We start from the raw sequence: 10541 nt of genomic DNA, 5'->3' as shown, positions 1-10541 counted from the left end.
TGTTTGCATGAGGTTACTTATGCTGGGTGAGGTAGCAAGACATTTTACTCAAGTAAGAATAGTGACACCTCATCATATTTTTACTTATATAAAAAGTATATTGCAAAACAACTACTCTTTAAAGTAATTTTTTTCTCAAAAAGTTGCTGAAGCTCTGTGCCTTGAGTACAGTAAATGTAACTAGTTACTACCCACCTCTGCTCACAATATTCATGTTTCGTATTAAGTAAATCATTCCATGTCACTTGATTTTATTGGCAGATTTTCTTTATATTTAAAACTTTTTACTAGTTTAAATAAAAAAATTCCTTGACTGCATTTCCTTTATGAATTGAATTACATTGGAATCAATGCAATTAATTAAAATGAATTATAACTCACCCTATATGACTATAAGGAAATTACTCTATAGGTCTAAAGTAAACTTTTTACCTTATCTCAAGACAACATATGTTTAGAAAGGAACAGAATTCAAATGGCTTTAAATTTTAAAATTTTGGTGATCATTCATCTTTAATCAAAAGTATATCAGTTATAATTCTGATTAAAGTCGAGATTATCAGTTGACTTAAATAATCTGAAACTCAGATTTATGACTCACTATAATTTAAACATAAATTTTGATTTTGTAAGTCATAACTGAGATAGAAAACAATAATTATAAGATCTATAAGCTATAAGCTTTATATTTATAATTACATATTTATCTAATTTAACCATGATTCTGACATTGAAACTCCTCTTTATAAATTTCAATGTCATTGTTTAAAGTTTTTAGTTTCCGACTATTAATTTAGAGTCTTAAATTACCTCAAAATGAGGTGGATGTTAAGCACATAAATAACAATTATTAACCAAAAATTAATCCCTTTTTAAATCTTAATTTCAAGCTTTTTAAAGTAAAATGTCACACTTTTTAATCTCATCATTTTTCAGTTGAACTAAAGTAAAATTTCTGACATAAATGTGCCATTTTGTTTCTTTTAAGTGGGAAATGGGGCTCTGTACAAAAGAGAGGGAAAAATGGGATGAAAAGAAAAACAGAGAGCTTTGGGGCGAGACAAAGAGAGAGCAGGAGCCAAGTTCGAGCCAAAGTCAATTGACCAACTAATGTGAATCGATTTGTTGCCTCTGCTTTTGCTCTTTCGGGAGCAAGTGACATTTTAAAGGCATATTTCACTATTGGGAGGAGGCGGAGCTGTTTGCCAAGCAACCAAGCACGCTGACAGCCTGCTGACAGCCGGACAGAGCCTGCTGAATAGAAGAAATACTGCAAATGGCATGGATGTGCTCGGGAATCCATTGTGGGTCTGGGTGAAGTTTGTGATGATCACACACAGGAAGAAAATAGAGTGTAAGTGTGGAGGAGTGGACGTTTAATGTGTGGGTTTGTCTTCCGTACAGGTCTGTGCGCTAAATGCTGTAAATGACTTTCTGCCTTCCTGCACATTTACTTGTAGATTAGATTCGCAATTGGTTTCCAGATGTCTGTTGTGTTTTTGCCTTGCATGTTTGGGCACTGGGAATAATTCATGGCAGCAAGCAAGTGAACGATATGTTGCCTGCAGCCTGGAGATCTGCCAGTATTGGGCCGGCATTAATATTTAAAAAATCTCTTACTGGTAGGATCTTTGTACTGTCCTTTGCAGACTGTTCCCCCTAAAGGAGACAATAAGAACAATTACATGGAAAAAGTTTGGAAACAAACTCTGTATTATGGAAAGGTCATAATGGAGCAATGCTGGAAAACATCTATGAAAAGTTGTCTTTGCGACTTTGTTTCACATCCTTATTTTAGTTTACTTGGTAATTCAGTGCATTTTTTCTGTCCATGTGACGGATATAAAGTGTTTTGTCTGGCTCTGTCTTTTCAAATCATTTGTTTTCTTTCTTTTGGTTTGATATAATGAAAAGTATAAAGTGGCATGGTAAGAATTTTTTTCCCAAAGACTTTAAAAACGCAGTATGCCAAGTTAAATAATTAAATCAGAGAACTCTTAGCGGACCTCTTCTCTCAGCAGTCTTTGATCCAAATCCAGAGAGTCTAGTAATCTACTTTTCATGGTATATGTAATCCTAGGGAAAGTCTTCCAAAGGCATGCTGTGCAAAGGAGTGGATCAAAACAAACAAAACCAACATAGCTGCTAAGCTGCGTGGCCTTGCTCCAACCCTAAGGAGTCATCCTTAAGCCCCAATGGCTGGCCAAGTACCTCCAGTGGGCCAATCCTTGGTTTATTGGAAACGCTGATGACTAGCTAGGGAAATCAGGCCCTAATTGCATCTTACCAGATCTCATCTTCGCACATTAACGTTATGGCACATAATGGACTTGGCATGTTTCGATTTTGATATCCAGCTATTATAACAAACCAAAAAAAAAACAAACAAATAATAATGAGCACAGATTTTTTATTGGTGTTTTGCTTCTCCAGTTTCACATGCAAGATGAAACAAGATGTTTGTGTCTGGCATAATTCTAACTGAGAGTAATGTCTGAGTAGGTTTATATCTTAGGTTTAATTGTTTATACTCCCACTCTAATCTATGCTGCTTAGAAAATGTTCTCAAGGTGTCATTCTTGAAGATGTATTACGTTATTACATAAGCCTGGTGTACAGTGCATATCAACAAAATGGAATATCATTAAAATGGTGATTTATTTTAGTTAATTAATTTAAAAAATGAACTCCTATATTACTTTAGATCATCACCAGAAGGGTGATATATTTCAATTACATATCAATGGATACGACTAACAGCTAATAAAAATCCAGTACTTGGTTTCTAGGTGAAAACCATTCTAACAAAAGAAAAATAGAAAATGTTAAATCACATAAACTGATCAGATGAGATGGGTATCGATGAGTAGCTATTTGACAGTCACCTATTAGACATTGAGACAGTCCACAGTGACATTTACTTACCATATGTCAAGGCAAAAAACTACTAATTTCCAAAGAGTAAATTTAATTTCCCATTGATTATGGGATGTAAAATAAAAGGGAAAACTGGTCACAATTGGTGCAAAAACTACGAAAGCTCAGAAGTATGTTTTCTGGGGCAAGAAGAAAAAGGCTTTTACTGTTGTTTTGCGGTTCAAATTCTGTATCTTAACTGAAAGTAAATTTTGCCTTTCTACTAGAGATTCTGGTTCTAAAAACATTAGAAAACCTCAGACTTTGGTCTATGTTTTCTGTGCACTTGGTACAGTATTTTCATTCCCTAACTTAAGCATATCTGACAGGGCCTTCAATTTAGCAGTCCTTGGCTCTATCTTTCTCATAACTCATCCAAAATAGTAAGGTTATTCTGGGAATTTTTTTGTATATTTATGCTGCTATAGATTTAGACTGCAGGGGGACATAGGTACCACTTTTCATCATTCAGCTTGATTCTATATCCTTTCTTTGTAATATGTTGCGAATTCCACCAATCTTATACTCTCTCTGCTTTTTAGAGAGTTAGACTGTACACATAGTGTGTATAAAACAACATTTTGTTACACACAGCCTACCGATAGTGAATGAGCAGAGGCTTAGCAGTGGAAAAGAACATTTCCATTTATAAAGCACATGGTGCAAAAAAGCAATGATGTGGAAGGTTCAGAGCAGTGCAAAAACAAATAAATAGATATGATGCAAAATGCTTTAGAAAACACTGAGTTTTGTCACTGAGTTTAAATGTTGGTAAAAATGAGGGCTCACAGACTTCAAATTAGCCTGGTTAAAATCTCCAGCAATAATGAAAACTCCCTGTGTGTGTGCAGATTAAAGCTTAGAAATCACCTGGTAAAACAGAATAATGGGCGCCCTCTGGGGGGACATATACAGCAGTGAGGCTAACCACAGTGAACTCTCTAGGCAGATTGAAGGGTCTGCCGTTCTGGCATTTTTAAACCAGTTGTTGGTAATGTAACAAACAGCCCAACTCATCTAGTCTTTCTGTTGAGTTTGCCGTTTCTGTCAACACAATGTGAGCAGCACATCCAAGCTAACGGCATTGTCCGGTATAGATGAATTAAGCCATGATTTGGTCAGGATGATGGCGCAACAATTACTAATCTCCTTTTTTGAAAAGAGTTCGAGTTGGAATTGATCTATTTTGTTGTCCAGTTGGAGAGCAGGATTCCCCATCAGGGAAAAGGGTGATGAAAAATGGATGGCATCTTCTTAATGAATTAGATCCTTGCCCACAGGATCTATGCAAGATGTCATCCATATCTCCTGTATCCATATCCATTTCTGGATTAAAAAGAATAGGAGTCAAGCAAAAAAATGAGTGACCAAACACTTGCCTGTAGAATGGTTGTGCAAGGCCTTTCTTTTTAGATATTAAGAAAAACACCATGTAATTATCCAAGCTTTAAAGATTTGGTGAAACAACTCTTAACTTTACAGTTCTTTGAAATAAGAGCAAAATAAAAATCTGGAACAATGATATGTCTAAGAAACTGCATATAGAAGAAAATGAGGTTATCACCCTTTAGTGAAGTATGTGAGATTTTATGTAGGACATTATGATCCAAAAAAAAAGTGAAAAGGGACAAAGATCTAAGTTCAAATTTGACCAAAGACTCTTTGTGAAGTTTGCTTCTATTAATTCAAACTTAAGCATAAGAGTAGACAGAAACATTCTGTGGCACTAAAAGCAGTTTGTTGTCAGCTGTGCATCATCAGATATTCTTATTTTATCTTTCTTTATCTTAATATCTAACCACTGAGATTTATGCTTTATTATAAATGCATAATTATTACTGCTTAAAAAACATTCACATAATAAATAATTTATTCATCACTGATACTTTCAGCTGTAACATTCAATTATTGGCAGTGTGCCTCTCTTTCTATGACAGGCTGCTAAAGCAATTTGTGCCAAAAACAGCTCAAAGATCAAACTGCATAAAACTGATAACTGATTTACAGTAATTGTTATAAAGCAGCATTTTATAAAGTAGGATGTGCTTTAAAAAAAAATTTATAAATCAGAGAGAAAAATAAATAGTCTTTTTTAGACTATAAAGAATTAATGATGTTTTACGAGAATGTAATGGATCCATATGTTATGTAGAAACTTTTACTTTCCATAGGTGATTATGCTCTTACCCCCACATAGCTATGTTACATAACAAAAAAAAATAGAAGTAGAGCACTCTGTAATTTTAAGTTCCTGCTGTAAAGGTATCCATAGCGTTGTGTCCCCAAAGAAGGGTAAGGACATCATCATAAATATTGTCTAGGAGCATTAGCTTGGAGACTTAAAAAACAGGCACCCTACCTAAAGGTTAAAAGTACTCCATTGCAAGCAGAAGCTATTTGCAATTCCACACAGAGGGAAATAAATTCTGATAATAAATAAATAAATAAATTAGATCATTCTGACAGAAGTCAGTATAATGTGACTGCTGCTAACCAGTGTTGTTACGTCAATGTGCACATGCAGGTAATTGCACTGTTAAAGTCTAGTCTAGGGTGGGAAAGTCTGGTTAGACTGGTTAGACCCACCTTATGTTGGTGAGCAATGGTTATGTCTCACTTTTGTTTTCTTGGCAGAGTTGAATTGCGCTATAGTGGTGTTGCTGTCAGTTAGATAGGACTGTTGACAGTTTCTTACAAAAACATGCATTTTGGCCTTAATTGTCTCTTCGAGCGAAAGCTGAACATGGTACAGATATAAAGTAGGTTAAAATACAGGTATAAAGTGACTAATTATTGTACCTAAACATCTAACATTTGGAGAGCTGTCATTGAGTTAAACTGTGGAGTCAGACTGGCACTATGTGCTTACAACAGAACATAAAAATCAAGGAATTAGCTGCCTGTTCTTGGAAGTCAGAGTATTGACTCCCTGCTTACGAGTCTACGGAAACCGCGGCAGACCAAACCAGATGAAAGTGCGCATTCAGCGTCTGCTCTGCCGATAATGCAAGCGTAGAAGAAGAAATGTGCTGTTTACCTGTGCAAAGAAAGAAACAACGAAAGAAAAATGTCTGAGGACTTGAGTGTTGAGGAAGAGCATGAGTTCTTTGCCGAGCTGAATGCGCACTTTCATCTGGTTTGGTCTGCCGCGGTTTCCGTAGACTCGTGAACGCGCTTTTAGGAAATCCTATACACTACTGTTTATGCTCTAAAAACATTCTAAATGACTTCGTTTCGAGTAAATTATGGACGCTACCCACTCAGGACACTTGGAATACATTGGACGAGCAGTATGGAGGAATATTGACACGTTTTTTGTGGACTTTTATGGACCTTTCTGCCTCGGGCACCATAGACCTCCATTATTTGAATGTCGGCAGACAGCAAGAAGCCTCCCAGATCTCCAGATGCATTTGAGATATCAAAAAAGTACTCCAGAGTGTTGTTCAGCATGGGGGTGAGTAGAAAATGAAGGCTAATCATGTTTTGGGTGTACTATTCCTTTAACAAATGCAGAGAAAAAAACTTTGTCGGATGGTTCAGCCAAATAAAAAAAGCACTATAATAAGGGTATTTGTCTTGATGCCAAAAAGAGCAGATTTTAACAGATTTTACTTCCACAAGTGGAGCAGTACGGCTATCGTCATAGTGTTTCGCTTGATTTATGCATATCAATAGCTTTTTTATAATTATGCAGGGAGTTTTACAGATTATTTGGACACTGCAATGTAACTAGAAAAGGAAAGGGAAAACAGAAAATAGGAGAAAAGATTAAAGAAAGATGAGATAAAAGGGAGATAATGATAAAAACATCTTCAATCTGCTTTATCACCTGCAAAGAGATGTAAAAAGAACAGTACAACCAAAGGAAAGGGTACAAGACATACTATAAAGTAACACCTAGATACTATAGCTGAAGTATATAGGCTGCGTCTCAATTCGCAGGCTGCGTACTTCCGAGGACGCAGCCTACCTAGCCTCCGGAGGACCCAGACTTGGTAGGCTGCTCCGGAGGATCCTCAGCCGTTGGTAAATGGGACGGTCTAGCCTTTGGAGCACTTCCTGGTTGCGACACGACGTCATCACGTTTACCCCAAACACAGCGCGAAACAAAATCCGACAGCTCGAGAAATACGGAAAGAAACAACAAAAAAATAGATATGGAAATTTTTATTTTTTTTATTTACTTGTTATTGGAGGAGGAGAGTCGCTTTGACGGCTTCGGCGGAAGCAAAACCTGCGACAGATTTTTCTCAGGCTGGCAGAGCGCAGTGGAGAGGTAAGATCTACCTGCTATTATTCTAACCCACAGGGCCCTGCTAATGATCAGAATATACCAGCTATTAAATAAACGCCTGTCAGCAGATTGATGAATATGTTTAAATATCAAATTTTATATTTATTTGTAGGTTTGTAATTTATTTGTTTGTAACTTTAGTAATTTGAATTGAATAGTTAAATGTGTACAAACCCTGTAAATAACTGACTTAAATCACTACTTTCACCATTACTAATGTTGTGTTGAAAAGCCAAACTGTTGAGAAATAAATCATTTTTGTCTAAATTGTTATCCCCTTACTGCCTGATTTTATTTGCAATTTTTTTTTATATATATATATATATATATATATATATATATATATATATATATATATATATATATATATATATATATATATATATATATATATATATATATATATATATATATATAAACATAATACAGGAAAAAAAAATCAACATATAAAAACGAAAAAACTAAGTTAAATAGTGGATCTAGATAAAGTAAAATTTAATTTCTAATAAATCATGTAATAAAGATAAGGAAAAAAAAGATAGATGACTGAATAAAAATAAATATTTTTGTCTTTTTTTTTCTACAGGTCATAACAGCCCCAGAGGATGAAGAGCAGGACGACATGCCAGAGGATGAAGAGGGGGAGAACGTGTTGGAGGCAGTCAGTGGTGCTCACTGGAGGGACCAGCTGTCTGCTGAGGTGTCTACCCTGGAGGAGGGTCTACCCTGGAGGAGGGTCTACCTGACCACCGTTGCATTTAGATGGAAAGTAGAATCACATTTTAGCTGTTCTCATTTCAGGGTTATAAAAACAGTTTTAGTAAAGTCATTATTTTCTGCGTCTTTTTGAAAATTTTTAGTAACATGGCAGCCATCGATTGGATCAGCAGTGGAGAGAGGCATCCCCCCCACCCCCCAGATGATGTCCCACTCGCAGTCAGAAGACTCCAAGCTCATCTGTGTGGCACCGCATCCAGTCCAGCAGCACCAGGGACTCCTGCTCAGTCACAATTGTATATATATGTTCTCTAGTAATATTTACTGTATATCTTCTGTAAATAGTTGTAGTAGTTAATTTTAAAATCTAATGTCAATAGTTAAAAATGTTTAATAGTTTATTGTAAATACTTGCTTCTCTAAAAATAAACTGATGTCACTGAGAAGTTGTTCTAAGTTTGCTTAAATTACAAAGAAGTGATGAAACAGATCATGTAAAAAGGTTAAAAGAGTTTAAGAACACACCGACAGCAATAACTTTTATAAACAATTTAATAATTTAATTTAATAACAGCAACACAGAACTTCAACTTGTTAAAAAAAAAAAACACCAAAAAAATAATAACATCTGTCCACCATCCTCTCCAATAAATGAAATAATCTGTCCATCCTTTCCCGCCTCCCTCTGCCATCTCATCTCCTCCCTGATTAAATCCACCAACTCGTCACTCCTTCTTCTCTTCCTCCTTTCCCTCCTCTCTCCTGGCCTCTCATCCTCATTCTCTTCCTCATCTTCACCCTGATGCTGCTCAGCCTCTGCAGCACCTGGCCCTGGTGTGTCCTCAGGGATGGAGGCAATTAGGACAGGTGGGGCAATAGAGGGCCTCTGTCCTAATACCTCATCCATGAGGACAAACCAGGGCCAGGTGGCAGCAGTAGGATTCCCACTGACCTCCCGCCCTGGATCTTTGCATTCCTAAAGTAGAGGAAAACAATTTGTATCAACAGATGCTATTTTCTAAGTGTTTCTTTAAAGCTCGAAAAAAGGAATGTTTCATGATTTGGATGGATTGATGAAATTCTACAGAAAAAGACTTTGGAATGGTAACCTGGAGATTACTTTTTTAAGCTTACTCAAAGAGGAAATTAACATGAATATAATAAATGTAAGATGTAATTTCCCTACACACACACATACATATACATACATTATATATATATAGGTGTGTGTGTGTTTCATTACATTATCCAAACCTGAACATACTTTGTATTTTTTTTTTTTTTAAGTTGTCCCACACAAGGATCACTTCTATCACAAATATGAGATTTACAAAAAGTGGCATCTGAGCATCATTTGATGTGATCAAAGATTATATTTGTACGTTTGTGTTTGAACAGGACTTCTTTTAACTTGTGTGACTTTTACATAGAAATGCAACATGTAGATGGAATTCTGCCTCAACTCTTCGCTCCATCCGACTGCAGCAGTATTTTTGGCCCCGATGATGAGGTGGTCATTTTATCCACTCCTCTGTCTGATCCCTGGAACAAAATGACATGTAAAGCATATTTCTGTTATGTCAACAGGCAAAATGACTGTTCTGTATAATTACGCCTGTATTGTTCTTCAAGTGAATTATACTTTAAACCTTATTATACTGTACTGTAAATAAACTATACGTTATTGAGTATTAAAACAAAACGTTTGCAGTATTAACAGCCCAGTACAGCTGGACTAATGTTATTTCTTCAGCTGCATTAAGCTTTAACAGCTCTAATACTTTGTAATAAACTGTTTGAGAATAAATAGATCCGATTAGTGAGGGACACGGCTATCAGTATAGTAAGATGTAGGTTAAAATAAAAAATAGTGACATTTGTATGAAGGCTTTTAATTGTTGATGAACATCACGTATCAACAGGTTAGCTCTTAGCTTTAGCTTTAGCTGCTCCTACACATTCCGGTGGCTCAGTTACCGTCATGTATTTTAATAGATGTTCATTAAAAAGAAACAAAAACAAACTACGTACATTTAAAGGTGTTCTCCCCACTACTGCCGGCGCTGCTGCTGCTTTCGGTTGTCCGTAACTTGAAGAAAATCCGGCTTTCTTCTTCTTCTTCTTCAACTACTAGAAAAAAAAAAAACAAAAAGAAGAAGCGCGCAAAGCACCTCGGGAAATCTTGTGGGAGGCGAGGCCACTAAGGACGGTAGCGATGCATCCTCAGAATTCGGGGAAAAGGAGGACGCATTTTAAGGCTGCATTTTAAGCGTCCTCAGAATTTTTGCCAAATGGGACGGCCTCCGCGCAGCGTTGTGACGTCACCGGCCTCAAAATGCGTCCTACCAAGTACGCAGCCTGCGAATTGAGACGCAGCATTTCTGTCTGTTCTGGTTTTCCTGGACTCTTTTCCTGGATACTGTTGGTTACCGAACTTGGACTGTTTCACTGACCTCAGCTTGGACATTCCTCACGGACACTTGCTTCCTCAGTACGGCTGGTGTCAGCTCAACATCCAATAGAGCTCTGGAAGCGCCTACAACTGCAAATGGAGGACAAACTCCCTCCCGGATTCTCCCCTCTCCTCTGGGATTGGACTGGACTTTAAACC

General features: G+C 36.6%; 2 long non-coding RNA genes across 2 annotated transcripts; one reads left to right on the top strand and one right to left on the bottom strand.

Moving 5' to 3' along the window:
• The first annotated feature begins 816 nt into the window (after positions 1-816).
• Positions 817-7859, top strand: LOC119779482. The gene is made up of 4 exons (XR_005280232.1): positions 817-827; positions 2608-2611; positions 6843-7195; positions 7800-7859. It is a non-coding gene; the product is annotated as an uncharacterized LOC119779482 (long non-coding RNA).
• Positions 7860-9426: 1567 nt separating this feature from the next.
• On the bottom strand, positions 9427-10298 carry LOC119779483. Its single transcript, XR_005280233.1, has 2 exons — positions 9962-10298; positions 9427-9472 (listed from the first exon to the last, which is right to left on the bottom strand). It is a non-coding gene; the product is annotated as an uncharacterized LOC119779483 (long non-coding RNA).
• Between the last annotated feature and the right edge of the window lie 243 nt (positions 10299-10541).

This window comes from Cyprinodon tularosa, unplaced genomic scaffold, assembly GCF_016077235.1.
Source record: "Cyprinodon tularosa strain WSP-4 unplaced genomic scaffold, ASM1607723v1 ctg148, whole genome shotgun sequence".
Classification (NCBI taxonomy): Eukaryota; Metazoa; Chordata; class Actinopteri; order Cyprinodontiformes; family Cyprinodontidae; genus Cyprinodon; species Cyprinodon tularosa.
This window is presented reverse-complemented; position numbering and strand designations above follow the sequence as displayed.